General features: G+C 39.5%; 1 protein-coding gene across 13 annotated transcripts in view; it reads right to left on the minus strand.

Annotated features, from left to right (window-relative positions):
- The window catches only part of MAST4 (microtubule associated serine/threonine kinase family member 4), a 576096-nt gene that overhangs the window by 321591 nt on the left and 237686 nt on the right, over positions 1-16819 (minus strand). The gene's annotated exons all lie outside the window — the stretch shown is intronic.

Here is a 16819-nt window from a genome sequence, read left to right on the forward strand (position 1 = left end):
ACAAAATACCCAATTCAAAGCATCTTAATTTAAAGAATTTACCCACTGGTGTTATTGAAAAGTCTAGGGAGAGGTTTTGCTTCAGACAAGATTTGAGCAGCAGCCTTCCATGGTTAAGGACCTGGTTTCATTGCATCTCTAGGCCCTACTTCTCATCGCATTGCCATCTTCCTAAAGCAAGCTTTCTCCAAGCTACTCTTGAGGCTATGTATTTCCTAATTAATGTCCAGGAATAAAGAATATCTTTCCCTCAGCATTCCCAATAAAGGCACAGAAGTTCACTCTGCTGGATTCAGTTTAGGTGACACGCCATCCCTGCAATGCCTGTGGTCCATGGAATAGAAGATGCTAATCGGCCCAATCTCCACCACATGCTCCCCTACACCTGGACCAGAGCCAGCTCTTCCAAAACCAAGTGTAAATCAGGGGCTGCCAAGAAGCAGCAAGGGAGCAATGGATGCCAGGGAGGTATTCAGCATCAGGGGACCATGTCTTCTAACTCAATAAGATCTCAATTTGGTTAAGTCATGCAAAGTTATAGGCTCCGACTCAAAATTATTTTCTGTAATAAAATTAATAACTATTCTTAGGCAACATTTTTATCTCCATGAGCCCCTCGGATGTCTTTCACTCTATCTTCCAAGAACTAAAATTACCTTAAATAGCAACTAAAATTTGAAATTGTCTATCTTTTTTGCCTTATTCACTCCTCCCTCTTTACCAGCATGGCTCTCCATACACCAGATTATGAAATCTTTCCAGAATTCAAGAGAATGTTCCAAGAATTTTAAAGCAGAATCTGCCTCTTCTGATACAATCACACAATTTACAATTTACAGTTATGGATTAGCTCTATTCTCTCTAGGACCTGAGTCATTAATCTCTAGCAGCAAACTAGCTGCACCTCCACAGACCAAGACAGCCTGCCTCTTGGGACAGTGGACATGATTGCACCCTGCCTCCCATGGATAAAATACCCAAAACTGAACTCTAAGCCTGTAGTTGCAAAACTACAACACAGCTTTAGCTCCTCAAGGGCACTGGAAAGTATAGTTGAGTGAAACTCCTTACTATTTCTACCCAGCTTACTACCTTCACACAGACACCCTACCATACCCATCTCTGGGCGTCCATATTATGCTGGATACAACTTCTACTGAACTCATCACAAGACAATGATTATCAGTTGGGCTGTGTCTTTTGCCCACTTCATAGGAGCAGAAATCATAAGACCATTAAGAGTGTGGTCAAACCACCTTGATTGGAATATAGGCACCTGGGTTTGAAGCCAGGCTCTGCCACTTACTAACTGTATAAACAGATAGTCAGAAAGGTTACCCTCCAACCTCTCATCTCTGAAAACTGAGAATAACAGCACCTTTCTCAAGGTGTTCTTATAGATGTGAAATGAGCTGACACGTGTAAGCACTTAGAAAGGTGCCTGGCACTTCGAGGCTCAGTAAATGTTCTGTTAATATGACAATTACCATAGCTATTCTAAGAGCACCCCTGAAGTCTCAGCACAGAGCAGGACCCAATAAAAACTGTCAAATGAATAACTCTCTCTCCTATTTATTAATTTGCTCCTTAATAAACTGTTTCTAAAGATTAGTGACCCTATGGATCAGAGTTATATTCTAGGTCCTCCTTTTTTCTCACTCTACTCTCTCACTGGGTGATTGCAACCACTGCCATGGCATCAGTCAACACTCAGTGTAATCCTACCAAGATCTCTATCATTGGTCCATTTTTGTCTTTATCTCTCTGAGCTCATATGTACCCTTCCTGTCTACTAGACATCTCCCTTTGAATTTCCTGAAACTCAACATGAACAGAACAGAAATCACATGCCAAACTACATCAGTGATGTCATACCTCTGATAACCCTGTTGCTAGGTAAGTGGCCTCTTATGTGCTCCCACGGCATTTTATATACTCTCCCTCTTCATCCATCCGTCCATTTATTGAGGACCTACTATGTGACAGGCTAACCATCATAACATGTCACTCTACATTTAATTGTCTAGTTACTAGTCTGCCTTCTCCAATTCTGGGTCATAAGCTCCCAGAAGACGACAGAATTGGATCTTGTTTGTTCTTGTATCCCCAGCCTTGCACAAGTAAAAACACATGTAAAAAACACATGTTGGGTAAGTGAATGAATGTTCCCATGAGACTGGTCTAATGATGAAGAACTAAAACACTTCCCATAGATTGTAAGTTAATAGCAGGAAGAGAAGAAAGTGCTAGAAGAATGCAGCCAATCACTGTTTTCAGCCAAGAGATATAAAATCCAGAGATGCTTTCTCAAATCAAATCAATATTCTTATAAGATGTCTAAAGCAATGCTGTTTTTAATAAAGACGGAAAGAAGATTAAATAAGCGTGTGCCTGAAGGTTTAAAAGGTCACAGTCCAAAACTGAGAAAACCCAGGGGGGGAGTTGTGGAAAGCAGAAACCAACAGGCCATAACCAACACACACACACACACACACACACGACTGACTGGGACCAGCTGTTAAAGATGAATGCCAGGCCTCACACCAGTTTGCAGTTGAGAACAACTTAAGGAAAGCATCTGACAATGACGGGAAGGACTGTTGTAATGAAAGATACCCTCTCAGTGTGAGAAGGCAGGAAATGATGCAGCCCCTGTTCACCACTGCCACCACTCCCCACCCCAGCATATCTACCGAAACAAATCTGAGAACCTGGGGGAAAAAAAAGGCTGAAAACTGAAATAACTCATAAAAGTAAGAAAGAGTATCCAATCACAGTAATTTCTGCAACCCTTTCCTGCTCTAAGCTTGGGCACAGAAATAACCTAGCCCAAATTTTGTATCAAAATTCCTATGAACATTTGTTATTTTTCCAGTACGAATGACCCTACTTGGAAACTACAGAACCCTCAAGAATACACAGACAACTGATAAAGTCCATTTTCATACGGCTCCTAGAAAGTGACAGAAAGCTGAACTCGAACCATCACCAATACTCCTCTATGAGGACACAAGGTGCAACAAAGGATTTCACTTAAGTCTACGTTCCTTCTTTCAAACATAATGCTGGATGGTCAGCCTCTCATGTATTGAGGGCTTTATCAGAAAAAGTTTGTGCCAGTACCAAACGGCATTAGGCAGGAAGCTGAGTGATGGGGAGGCTCTGGATCCTGCCAGGAAAATTATTCTCCCCTCTGTTACAGGCGAAATGACTACAGCTTAGGAAAAAAGGGATTCTTAAATGCATTAACTGTCCCGGGAAGGCTAAGTTGTAGAGCGGATCAAATGACAGAGGAACGGCCTTACTGATACACAATATTCTTTTAAAGTACTTGACAAATGAAAAGTGGTGGACAATTGCCTTCAAAATAAAAGTGAATGGAAAGCACAGGAGAGAGCATTCCATTTCAGGACGACTAATGTGACAACTATCAAACAAAGAAAAAGTGTTTTGACATCAACGTTCTATCTCATGGAAGCCCCACAACCACCACATACTAAGATTCAGGTTTTTCTGGGGCAAACAATATAAGGAGTTTTTGAATTCTTACCCATTTTACACAGAGTAGATTTAAATAAAAACAGCTGTCGATAGGCAATGACACAGGTGTATATGTAAATTCATATACGCAGAAACACACAAGAACTCATTTAGGAGTTGCATTTCAAATTAGTTTGATTGGTTAAAGCTATCCAGGCTAGTGTGGCATTAGTGATGCAAAGTTTCATTCATGAAATTTTAAATAATGGTGATAAGATTTATCTAGACATACAAGCGGAACCTAAATATAAAGCACATAAATAATAGAATGCACATGAATTTTGAATGCTTATTTTTCAGAAGAAAACAAAGAACTGAATGTGTGAATTCTTGGAGTCTCTAACTGCAGTGTGTATTTGCATTTCAATAGCTTGCAAGGTAAGCTCTGTGAAATTGGTCAAATGTATAGACTCTCATCTCTCCTCCACCCCAAATCAGTCAATTAGCTTCTAGAGAAAGTGGCATTCAGAAGTTAATATCCAGCGGCTCAAAACCTATTCCAGCTGATACAGATCAAAGTAATTTCAAAGAAAGTATGTTGAGGACACAGGTTTTCTATGGAACAAATTCTGGATAGAAAGCAAACAATAGCAGGAGCTAAGAGCTGGTGTGGTTAGTGAACACACACACACAGAAATAGACAAAGCAGTATCCAAGATTTGTACAAAATGGAAAAAACAGGCAAAAATCAGAAGACTGAGAGGCAACACATCAAAATATTTTTCCAGCAGGCAAAAAGGTAAGTTTATCAATTTTTGTCCACTTAAAACAAAGGCATTTTAGATGCCAGCTCTGCTCCACTGATTAATATAGACATACTCTAAATATGAGCCCCCTTGTGATCCCACACTCCACTCTTATCCTTGCATTCCAATGCTGAATCTCTTCTAATTAGCATTTTCAATCCTCCAATCAAAAGCCTTGGACATCAACGTAACTCCACATAAGCTACTCCTTGCCCTTTATGAATTTCCTTATTCCAAAGGCGTTACCATTTAACGCCCACAGGAGCAAAAGTACAATACACAAGTATTACATATCTGAATGACGTTATCAATACATCACACCTTTCCAATTACAGCCCTTTTGTTTTTCATTTTCTGTTTTCCACAGTCTTTCTTTTTTCCTTTTAACAAAAGCAGTGATTGCTAGAAACCCAGAGGTAAGTCAAAAGTGCAAGGAGTTAGCTTGGCTAACAGTAGGCATTCAAGAACCAGGAATGGAAACTTCAGTTTAAAGTAGTGACTAAATGACAGAATATATTGATAGTGAACATAATAAAGTTACTTTTACTATGTACCCACTCACCCAGCCATGGTTCGTACTATGGACTGAATGAATGGTTATAAACCCCTCACCCCCACCATGTTGAAGCCCTAATGTGATTGTATTTAGAGGTGGGGCCTTTGGGAGGTAATCAAGGTGAGACTAGGTCATGAAGGTGGGGCCTGCATGATGGCATTAATGCCCTTGTAAAAAGAGGAAGAGACACGAGGTATCTGTCTCTACCACATGAAGATACAGCCAGGAAGTGGCCATCTGCAAACGAGGGAGAGGGCTCTCACCAGATATGAAATCTATGGCACCCTGACCTTGGACTCCCTGACTCCAGAACTGTGAGAAATACACATCTGTTGTTCAAGCCACCCCACCTGTGTCATTTTGTTATAGCAGCTCCGACTAAGACAGTTAGATTTTTGCCTACCTTTGCTGCAGTCCTCATAATAATCCTGCCAGTAAGGGTTAGTATCTGCATGTGATAGAAAAGGAAACCAAGCCTCAGAAAAGTTTTAACCTGCTCCAGAGTCACACAGCTAGAATGCGGCAAAGCCACATGGTGCACGGGAAACAGAGGAGGAAGGCTCAACCGTCTAGAAATACAGTAACAACAGCCATGACTGCTTATTGTGCTCTTACTATCTGTTTGACACTGTTCAAAGTAATTTCCAAGCATACATTTTATTTTTACAACATTCCTGTGAAATAAGTGTTATTCTCATCTTACTGATGGCAAAACTAAAGCTTAGAAGAGAGCAGCATGCCCAGGATAAGAATGCCGGCAGATAGTGGATCAATATTCAAACAGAAGTCTAGAAGATGTCAATGCCTCTGCTCTTAACCACAACACAAGCTTGACCCCTGAGTTAGTCATCATTGTCATTATAATACTGGGTAACAACTTGCCATGAAACTAGTGGCTGACAACAACAAACATTTTTTCTCACATTTGCAAGGGTGCAGGTAGACTATGGGGCTGTTGGGCTTGGCTTTCGGCTCCAGGTTTCTATAAGTCAGCTCTGCAGGAGCTTCTTCTGGGACCCAGGCTAAAGGGGCAGTGGCTACCCAGGGCATGTTCTTCTCACGGCAGATCACCGAAGTGCAAGCTGGCAAGTCCAACCGCACAAGCATATTTCAAGCTTCTGCTTGTGACACATTCACTAATAGCTCATTGGCCAAAAATAAGTCACATAGCTGAGCCCAAAGTCAAGTGCAGGAAATTATCTTTGCTACCATGAGGCCACATCAAAGGAGTGAATGCATACTTCTATTACAGAGGAGTCAAAATTAAGAGAATAATTGAATCACACTATCCAAATTCAATTTGTATTTACCACGCCTTTTAGTTGGATTGCTAAACAGTTAATGGAAAATGAATCTGTGAACTTAATTTATATTTGGAATAAAGTTTTAATGGAAAAGTATAAATAGTCAAATCATTGGTATTACTCCATCTTCACCTTCACAACAATGTTCACATTGAGAGAACAGGCAATTAGAAAATATAAAACCATTAGTACCTCATCATGGAAAATATCATTATGATGAAAATATTATACAAGGAAATATTTCTAGACCTAGCTGATATCTCACTTTGAGCACTAAGCTAAAAAAAAAAAATCCATTAAAAAATACTTACTGTTTTCTACAATCATTTCGAGCTCTTTGTAATATGTTCCACCTCTAACTCCCCAGCACTTTCCTACGATCTGCATGTCCTCAACATACTAAATTACTAAGCAGGACTCAGAAAGTGTTGCGGCTAATAAAGTTAAGCCTGAATCTTCATTTGTTGCCCAAAACGGGGGCGGGTGGCTCACTTTTTTTTATCAGTATGATTTAATGTCTTTGTGTATACATACCCAAATTGGAAACAGTGTGTTAGAAAATTGATAAAATTGTACATATGCCATGTGTCTTTCTTGGTTGAATCCCTTATCTTCAATTACAGATATTCCATTCAAATAGAACAAAAATCTTGGCTGAATTTTATGTAATCTCATTCAGGTTTTAAATTCACTATTTCAAGCAATATGGTACCAACCTCATCATCTTCATTTAAGAATGAATTGCTTTTACCATTACAGTCTCTAGTTTGAGATGTTTCATTTTGCTTTTTCAAAATTGTATTGGAATGAGACTTGTAGACAACTTGTCAAAGTTAGAAGCAATTTGCAAAAAAAAATACACATCTTCAAAATTGGATACCTTATTTTCAAGGCCTCACGCTAAACCATAAAACTACTTTGCTCTCTATGTAATTTTAACCAGTCCTGCAAAATAAGTGTTAAAGTACCACATCATAGTAATTCTTGAAAACTATTCTAATGGAAATCTATTAGTCTGGGAGAAACTGTGTTCTTTCTCTATTCACAGTCTAGTTCAATTAGTTAATTAAAGTGGATGACTTCAGAATCTATATCCAAACGTGACTTCTCTCTGGAAGTCTGAGCCCATACATCCAACCGCTTACTGAACATCTCTACCTGGAAGGCTTCCGCAGGTGCTTCAAACGCAAGATGCACAGACCAACTGATCACCTTCTCACCGTCCAATTCACTTATTCCTTGTTTTTATTCATTTCTAGTCACAATGCCTGAAACCTGGGAGTCACCTCCCGCATCTTCCATCTCTTTTCCCAACCATCCCAACAGGTCACTAAGTTCTGTTAATTCGACATTCAATTGCCTCTTCTCTGCTTTCACTGTCCACGTCTCTGCCCAGCAGTATCGTCTCGCACTCCTCATTTCCAACTTCCTTAGCTGTTCCTGGCCTCTTTTCAGGCGTGCTTCATTAACAGTTGACAGAATAGTTGACAGTTGGTAAAATATTTCTGTGCCCTGCTTAAAACCTTTCAGAGGCTTCTGACTGTTAGACTGAAGTCCAAATCCTTCAATATGGCATCACTGTCAGGACACTGCTCATCACTTCCTGCCTCTCACAGGCACTATTTGCAGCTCCTTGAAAAGGGCGCACCCCGTGTGGCCACCACACCTTCACACACGTTGCTGTTTCCCCGGCCTGGAATGCCCTTTTTGCCTAATCAGCACCTGTTCATCCTTCATTCTCTTCAGAAACATCTCCTCCTCCAGAAAGCCTTCCTGGCCTCCTACAGCAGAGCTGGGCACCATCTTCAGGGCCCCAGCATTATGATTGATATGGGTTGTGGCTCTTGCTGTTGAAGAAATTGCTGTCTGTCTCCCCCAGCACACTATAAACCCTTCACAGGTCAGTACCATATTCCACTCACTTTAGTACTTACAGAGCCTGGGATAAAAGCACAACAGTGTACATATTTAAGACAAAACACTCAGTCCTCTGACACAAACCTGTTCAACATATGCTACTGTTGCTATTATTACTGTTACACATTCATTGAAGGAAAGGCAAAGAATGGAGTTCTGTCGTTGACTACCTGAATCAAAAACATTTACATTCACAATCTAAGTAGAATAACAAATATTTTGAGAACTCAAGCATGTACGTTACCGAAGAATCTCCATAAGGGTTCCCGAATCACAGGTGTTTGTCATCTCGAGCATTAGGAGACTGCTTCAAGGGGCAAAGCAACAGTCTTACCGTGCCCTTGAGGTCCTTTCCCGGTGTAAACCATGGAGCACGTGCCAGCAACTTAAGAAATGTGAAAATGCACCTGGACACCACCAGTGACCCCCCCCCCCACCCGTCCTTCTGGGGTAATGGTCTAGGGCTGCCTCCAGCAACATCACTATAATAAGTGCCCCTGAAGGTGGGTTGGTTTTTGAGCTCTCACATTACTATCGTTGCCATTATTTAGGAAGTCAAGAAACAAGTACAATGAGTACATCTACCCTTCACCCACCTCTCCATAAGTCAAACCCAGGTCTCACTGGAACAAAGGAGGCCAAACCTCCCACACCTTTTAAAGGTTGTTACACCTCGTATTTAGAGATATGGCAGTGGTATGTTCCTGAGTTGGGAGATCCTTGGACATGCAACGCCCTAGCAGCAGCGAGTCTCAACCCTGGCTGCACACCACCCAGAGATGCTGATCTGACTGAGGTGTATTGCATCTGGCCTCATGCTTTAGAAAGCCCTCCAGGTGGTTCAAGAGGGCAGCCTCAATGGAACCATTGCCCTAAGGTTTGGAGCTATGCATCAAATGGAACTGATTTACCTTCTCAATTCCAAAAAGATGCACAAAATAAAAAACTGTCTTTAAGAGCCTTTCATTGATGGTAGTGAGTAGAATAAAGTTTTTTCTTAGAAAGTGAAACAAAAAAATTAAAAATAGGCCCCAAAACCCACTTTTTAAACTGGATTATAAAAGAATACAGGTTTACTAAAGAACAGTTCAAAGGAAAAAATTCTTATGATCCCACCATCAAAATATAGTGAATTAACATTTTAGTGCGTTTTCTTCCTGTTATTTTAGATGATAATGAAGAAAAAGAAAATAGATTCCTAATAAATGTTAGATATTGTCAATGCAAACAATCCATAACCAACCTATAAATCAAAATTGGGGTGAGTTTATTATGAGCCAGAGTGAGGATTATAACCCGGGAAGGCCTTAGAAGGTGTTCCAGAGACGCGTGGATGTCAGTACAGTCTTACACCTTTTTAGAACAAAGAACATACATGAAACCCACTCAGGAAACATTTCCATAAAAAATTTCAAAGAGGTATCCAGTTGCAAATTAGCAGGTCAACACAACCCTGATGTCAGGAAAGGGACTAATCTGGGCATCACCAATAGGGCATAGGAGGGGAAGTGTGCATTCTTATTTTAAGAGAGTGTATTCTTTAACGGATAATCAGATGTACAATGTATGTTTGAGAGGCCATAAGTCAGGCTTTTTAGTTCAAGCCAAATCAGTTTTGAACTCGAATTGTTACCCCATATACCTCAATATGTGAAAATCTCGTCAATATTTTTTAGCCTTTTTACATCTCGCTCTAATTCACCCTCAACAACTCTGCAAATAAGTGTATTTTATTGCTGAGGAATTAACTATCCTGGCCAACATCACACAGCTAAGGGGCAGAGATGGCCTTAAACACTCCGAAGTTCACACATGCTCTTTCCTCCCATCCCATGGGGCTATCCTACACACACACGTGCACACCCCCCCACCCCTGCCTCACACACAATGTGTGTGCTACACATTTTTACAGAATTATACATACATTATGTACACAGTTTAGAGACCCGTTTTTTCACTTGACCTTATTATTGTCAAGTTTTCCCCATATCATTAATATCCAAAAGTATGATTTTAATGGCAATGTCATCTTCTAACATGTGTGTCTCACAATTTAATTGCCAGTCTCCATGCTTTTAGTTGCTTCCAAGACAAACACATGATTTCTAAGACACTTAAAAAAGCTCTTTTGTTACTCATAATTTATTTGAAATGTAAGTTTCAAGTAAATTCAAACATCCTATTTGATTTCTTTAGACTTGGGTGCCAACAATAAAATGATTGGTTGCTGCATGCATATTGATCCTTGTGAGTTCATGTGATTCTCAATTTTTATAGTTTATATAGTTTATTGATTAGCTGGTCTTTTGTCTCCTTCTAAAATTATTCATTTAAATAATATCACTATTTTAAATGCAACATTATTAAATTTTTACGTCTTATCTACTTTGAGAAATCTTCTCAGGCAACTTAAGATTTCAAGAAGATATAACAAATAAAACCACACAACTCTTAAAAGAAGGAACTAACAACTGAACAGTGAAGAAGTGTTGGTTAATTTTATCTAGAAAACTATTGCAAGTGAGTATGAAACTCTGTTCTGATCAGCTAAGACAAAAATAGGAAGACACAGCCAGCTCTCACTATCTGATTAAAAGAAGCAGACTGGTTCACCTAGGGAGGAAGAAATTCTGTGAGTACTGACCTCTAAGCTAATTTATCACGCGGGCCTAATATAAGAGACAATGCACAATATAATGGATAGGGCTTCAAGGGGAGTTTTACAAAAAGCGCAAAGATGTTCTCCCAGTCATTTCTTTTAGCAACCCTCAGTAGAAGCCAAGGACATAATGTGAAGCTGTAATTCTGTAAAGGGATTTTGAGGGGAGCAGAGATGAGCAGTCTAAGTGTGACAGGACCTGCTGTAGGGCAGACCTCAGGGAATCCAGGAGATGAAGGGTAAGAGGTCTCTTGGGCCACTCCTCTGACACATCACTTCTCTGAGCCAGATCTGTAGAGCGGAGTAATTCAAAATTGAGACTGCTTGCAGGACCTGAAGTGCAGGTATCCCGCATTATTGATTCAAAGGAGACCCATGTGCTTCAGATATTAAAGCAGAAGGGGACCAACTAACATTTTCCCAGGAAGATTCAGAGCCTGATTGGACAGACGTTACTACACAAAAGGGGAAAATGGTTGGGAGCCATGACTTTTCATAAAAAGCAGTTCTGAATCGGTTCAAATGCCTGAACTCAGTTCAGGCCCCAGAGACGTGCACTAATGAAACTGGAACATTAACTCTGGCTGGCAAAATGCTAAGAGCAAGCAGCAGTTCAACATGTGTTCATTATAAACCACAAAGCATGTACTTCAACTGCCCATCCAGATCTACTCTCCACCCCACAGTGGCCCTGGAGTCCGTCTGCATGGACGACATCCACGGGCTCCCTTGCACCTCTGGCTTCTGGTTGAGTTTTGCTAATGGGGAGCACCAGCAAGAGTTCAGAAGGATTGAGGAAAATAAGCTAGAGATGTCCCCCTGGTACCCCTGTACAGAGTCACCACGGGCTGGCTCTGTCCCTTTACCTAAGGCACCTATCAGGTGCCTTCTTCGTCTCTAGGTTCTGCAATTGCTCCCTCCCTCACTCCGTCAGGCCTAGTAGGTTCTTGGCTCCCTGTTCCTTCTAGCCCCTCGTACTGCACCATCCCTTAACTTTCCCTACACCCTGCTCATAGCTTTTAAATAGTTCCTTTTATTAAACTCTCCTCAAATTATCTAATTCATGCATGCCATGTTTTTATTACCGAGACTCTGCCTGATACCCACCTTTAATTATTTAAAATTGCATTACGCAAGGCTCTGTAGCAATACAGAGGGAAATGAACCAACGTTAACTAAGTACTATGTGCCAGATACTGTGCTAAAAGATTTACAATCTCCTTCAATCTTTAAACACCTCATGTATTATCTTCATTTTACAGATGTGGTTAAGAAACTTGTCTAAAGTGACAGAACTCTTCATTGTCACTGAACACATATCTGACCCTAAAATCACGAATAATGTGTTGACAGTTTCAGTGTAAGACACTCATAAATTAATTTCAAAACAATACATCATGCAATAGGATTAGGTGCACAAATAAATAAAGCAGACAATGACTATTATAAAGTTCAGAATGGAATGCAGTAATTATGGAAAATTTCATGAAAGAATTAGCAAACAACTACTTTGCTCCCTAATGAACAGGAAGAATTTGGGCAAAATAAGGAAATGTCATTGCAGGTAAAGGGGATACATGAATCCGGACAGGGGCTGACGGAACAGGATTTTGGAAAGCAAAGAGTTGGAGATGAGACTAGTAAAGTACACTGAGGCTAAAGCAAAGAGTCCTGTGTGTTTTGACTCTTTCCTGAGGTAGGTACTGGAAAGTCACATGGGGATTGTAAACCACGGAATTGATGGAGTAGCTGACATGCAGGATGGATTGGAGAAGGACCTGGAAGCAGAGGCATATCAAACATTTCAGAAACTCAGCTGTGAAAGAGGCTATGGCCCAGACTCTAGACATGTATTTAAGCAGAATTTATAGGGTTTGGTGACAGCGGGCAAGAGATGAAGAAATCAAAGGTGGGAATCAGGATGACTTGGAGAATTAGTATTCCATTGACAGAAACATGGAGATGACAATCTTCCAGTTTATTAACAACTATACCAGAGAATAAGAAGGTGCAAAAGAGGAGCTAGTATTTAGATGTCTTTATTTTACGCTGTTTAAAAAAAAAAAACAAGATTGTAAGAAAAACAATTCTTAGAGTACAAAATAGAAATCGGAATGAACGGAAGATTTTGAGGGCAATCTATTCTTATCCCCCATGGATCAGGAAACTGAAACTACAGTATTTTATCTCTATTTCAGAGGCAGAAATTGAACTCCTTCACTGGATAAGAAACACCACTGCAATATGGCTGCAACTGGTCTAATTAATTAGGTACTCGTAACTATCAAAAGTTCATTTCCAATCTTGATTCTTCCTGTTCCAAAGAAGTCTCTACGACTTTTTGGAACCTCTGAAGAACAAAAGTACTTTATCCCAAAGTATTATTATCATAAATGTTTCTATTATTATCCTTTAGACTAGACTTGTTCCCTATAACCACCTAGAGTATTCAAATGAATAAGGACAGAGTAACACTCCCACGTAATGATTCTGCTATTAAAGTTCAGGTAAAGCATAAACACATCCACAACGACATTAAAGTTGACATAGAAGAAACATTGAGATATTATGACCAGAATGACCTACAGAACCTCTGTGAAACAGAGGTAGTTTGACACCCAATCAGAACCTCAGAGTAATCTGCTCTTTCCTTTCTCAAACTGAATTCCAGACCAAGGCCAGTGGAAAATCAGAGCCTAGGCAAGGTAAGAATGGTAGCTTTTTGTTGTTGTTTCAACTACGGTTGGGGGATGAGCTCAGATATAGGGGAAAGAAAATAAGTCAAAAAACCTAATACAGATCTAGAAGTCCAAATTACAAAGATTTAGTTGTTAAGTGCATCAGACAGGAAGAAAAAAATTCTTAACATTCTAGCTGCATATGACCCTCTGGAAGTGGACTGAAATGGTCATATTTAATTGGGGAGGAGAGACGTCTACAGAGGATGATACCAGGCAAAGCACAGCACGTGAGGACAGCAGGAAAGGGATCCCAGAAGGCCTCTCGGGGACATCCCTCCCTCTTCTCATGACTCCTTCCTGCTTTCCTGGTGCCTGTGGTTCATTTTTCTCCAGGAATGGGAGCTATCACATTAAGGATAGGAACACTTTCATTAACACAAATAAAAGGCAAACACGTAATGGAAATCACTGAAACAATTAATTTCCCTGACAGTTCAAAAATATGATCTGTGTATGAGGAATATTAGGCCCGAAAGGAGCCAGTTATCCTTTGACGAATTAGACCTGTCTAGAAATTCAAATTGCCCCAAGTCCAAGGTCTGTGCAAGCCCATCCATCCGTCAGAATTTCCCATGTTCTGAGAATGCAATCTGAAAAGTTCCCCAGATTCTAACAGTGGAAGCCATTGGGGCCTCTTTCTCTCATTCTCATTTCCAAGGCAGTGACTGAAGTGCCATCAGTAGTCCTGGAAATATTAACACAGTCCACCGAAAAGACAGAGAAGTGCAGTTACTGAAGATGAACAATGCAGTTGCGCTGCCATTTTGTGACGGAGTCATGCCTTGAGAAATTATGTTCTGACTCAAAATGATTTTTCAACCTCCAAATTTTTAAAACACCACTGGTATGCCTGTTTTTTAAGAGCTAGAGGTACTGAGATTCCAAAAATAGGTTCTAAACACATACTGCATTATTTTATACTAAACACATACTGCATTACTGTACAATTAAATTTTAGAGAATTAGAACATTTGTCGCTCCAGATTTTCGAGACTAGGCTCTAAGTTATTTAAAGAACTGGTCGGTTCCAGGTCTAAGTCTCTAACACTAAGCATCTACTCATTGTGACAGACCAACAGACTCTCTTACTATATATATAATAGCTGGTAGCCTGTCGTAATGATCCCTGTAAATAAATAATGTTTATTGTCTTTACTGATGATTCTTCCAACTTAAAGACAAATTCAAACAACAAACATGGAATAAAAATGATAGAGAATGTTATTAAGAACAGCTATCATTCCTTGCTTTTCCACATCATCATACTCACTGAGTATCTACTATATGCTAGGGTATTTATTATACAGCCTTTAACTTTAAAAAACTCAATTACACCTATCTCCTATTTAGGACACTCAAAAGCCCCATGTTACAGTGAGCATTTTACAGAAGAACAGACAGATGCCGACAGGGCAGGTGACTTGCTCCAGATTACCTAGCAACACAGGGTCAGAATCAAGAGTACAAACGTGCAGGTTTCAGCCTAGCTCCACTACAGGTGTACCTCATTTGCATGTTGAACTGTTTCACAGTATATTTTTGTAAAGCAACTTAATTCTTAAATTCACTAGGTGGCGTTACTCTCATGCACTCTACAGTGACATCTTTTGTAACACAATTAAATACATCTTGTATTTTGTAAATAGTTTCCTTATAATGGAATTTCTTACAACAGCTACTCTGTATATGTGATGTCTTTTAAAAAATATTAGACATAGTAGGAGTAAAAGAAAAACAGGCTTTGTTTAAGCCAAAGTAAAGCTGTAACTATGAGGCAGCAGAACTTTTAAGCAATTTTATCTTATTTCTCACAGCATGAAGACTTTTATTTCATTCATAATAGAAAGCAGACATTCTTTATCCATTAGATAGTAGATTACAGCAGGTGTAGTAAAAGCATGTTAAGTACAATGAAGAACTAGCACTCAGAATACCACATTAAAAGTAATATTTCCTTTGTTTTGTTGCAAACCTTTGAGATAAAAAATAGCTCCATTATTTTAAATAATGACAATGATTTATTTCTAAAATTAAAAGATCTATGAGATCAATACACCCCTCAAAAATACTACATTTCAACTATATCTTTAGAAGTTGTGATAATATATCTTACAGAAAAAAACCCACACAAGATGGAGTTTCTTACCAAAAATACATTTAAAAACTATCTGAAAGGAATTAAAGGAAAGAGAAAACTCTTAGCAGAATTGTCATCCATTTACTAATAATGGTGAACCATTAGGAGTTTAATAGAGTTATCATCTTTTTAACAAAGAGCTTTTCCATATTTAACCAGTGACCCCCAAAGAGGACGTGAACCCACACAAACAGCTGTGCATTACCAGAACTTTATAGATGTGATGAAAACAAAGGAAAGGAAACCCACAGCAGTGACTAACCACACTGTACATTCAAAACAATGACCACACTGAAAATCCTTAAAGAGGCAGTCTGTTTACTTAGGTTTGGAACAATAAATGACATCTAACTCCAACTTCTTTAGTCCCTCTTTTGTTTACCTGCAAATAATCCTTTAGTTTACATATAATATTAGAGTAATATGAATAATATTAGTATGAGTAATTGATGCTTAGAACAAAAAGCAGACAGCTAGAGCAGCTGTGAGTCAAAGACTATTAAGGACTATCTGGGAGCATTTCTAAATATGCCATATATTCTGTATTCTGAAGCACTCATTTTAAAAAAAATTTCAAAAATAATGAATGAGAGTTTAACAATGACTAACAATTCCTCTTTCACAGAGGAAAATATCACATACACAGGAAAAGAGCGATCAAGGAGTTAAAATGTACTAATTTTGAACACACTTAAGTTTTGGCTTTCTTAAACTTACAAACTGCCAAGCAGATGTTTTTTTCAACTTTTCTGATTTGCCAAGTTTTAACTTGCAATAAATTTGTAAAGTCAGAGTAACTTAATTACAGAAACTTGGGCACAAAAAGCAAGGCAGTAAGATACATATCCTTCCCCATCTCAACGTAAACAAATTACTGTGAACTTTGATTGAGCTGCCCGCAGAAACTTTCATCTCACTGACAGGAGGAAAGCTCTCAGCAGCTGCACACATCTGCAGGGCAGTCAGACAGATGCTGTGCCGCACGGAGGTGGATCCCCACACAAAACTGAGTCCTGTGTTCCCAGGACTGGATGGAGTTGCTGCTACCCTCCACAGACTTCCCAGACACTTGACAGCATGCCCAATCGGTTCATCAGCTGTCACTGCCAGCCACCATTTAACTACTCTCGAACCACCAGCCGAAAAACAACCAACCAACAAAGTATCAAACTAAAAGTCAGTTGTATCTATTGTCTCTGACAGAAGAGCCTTTCTCACT

Source organism: Equus caballus, chromosome 21 (genome assembly GCF_041296265.1).
Source record: "Equus caballus isolate H_3958 breed thoroughbred chromosome 21, TB-T2T, whole genome shotgun sequence".
NCBI classification, from domain to species: domain Eukaryota; kingdom Metazoa; phylum Chordata; class Mammalia; order Perissodactyla; family Equidae; genus Equus; species Equus caballus.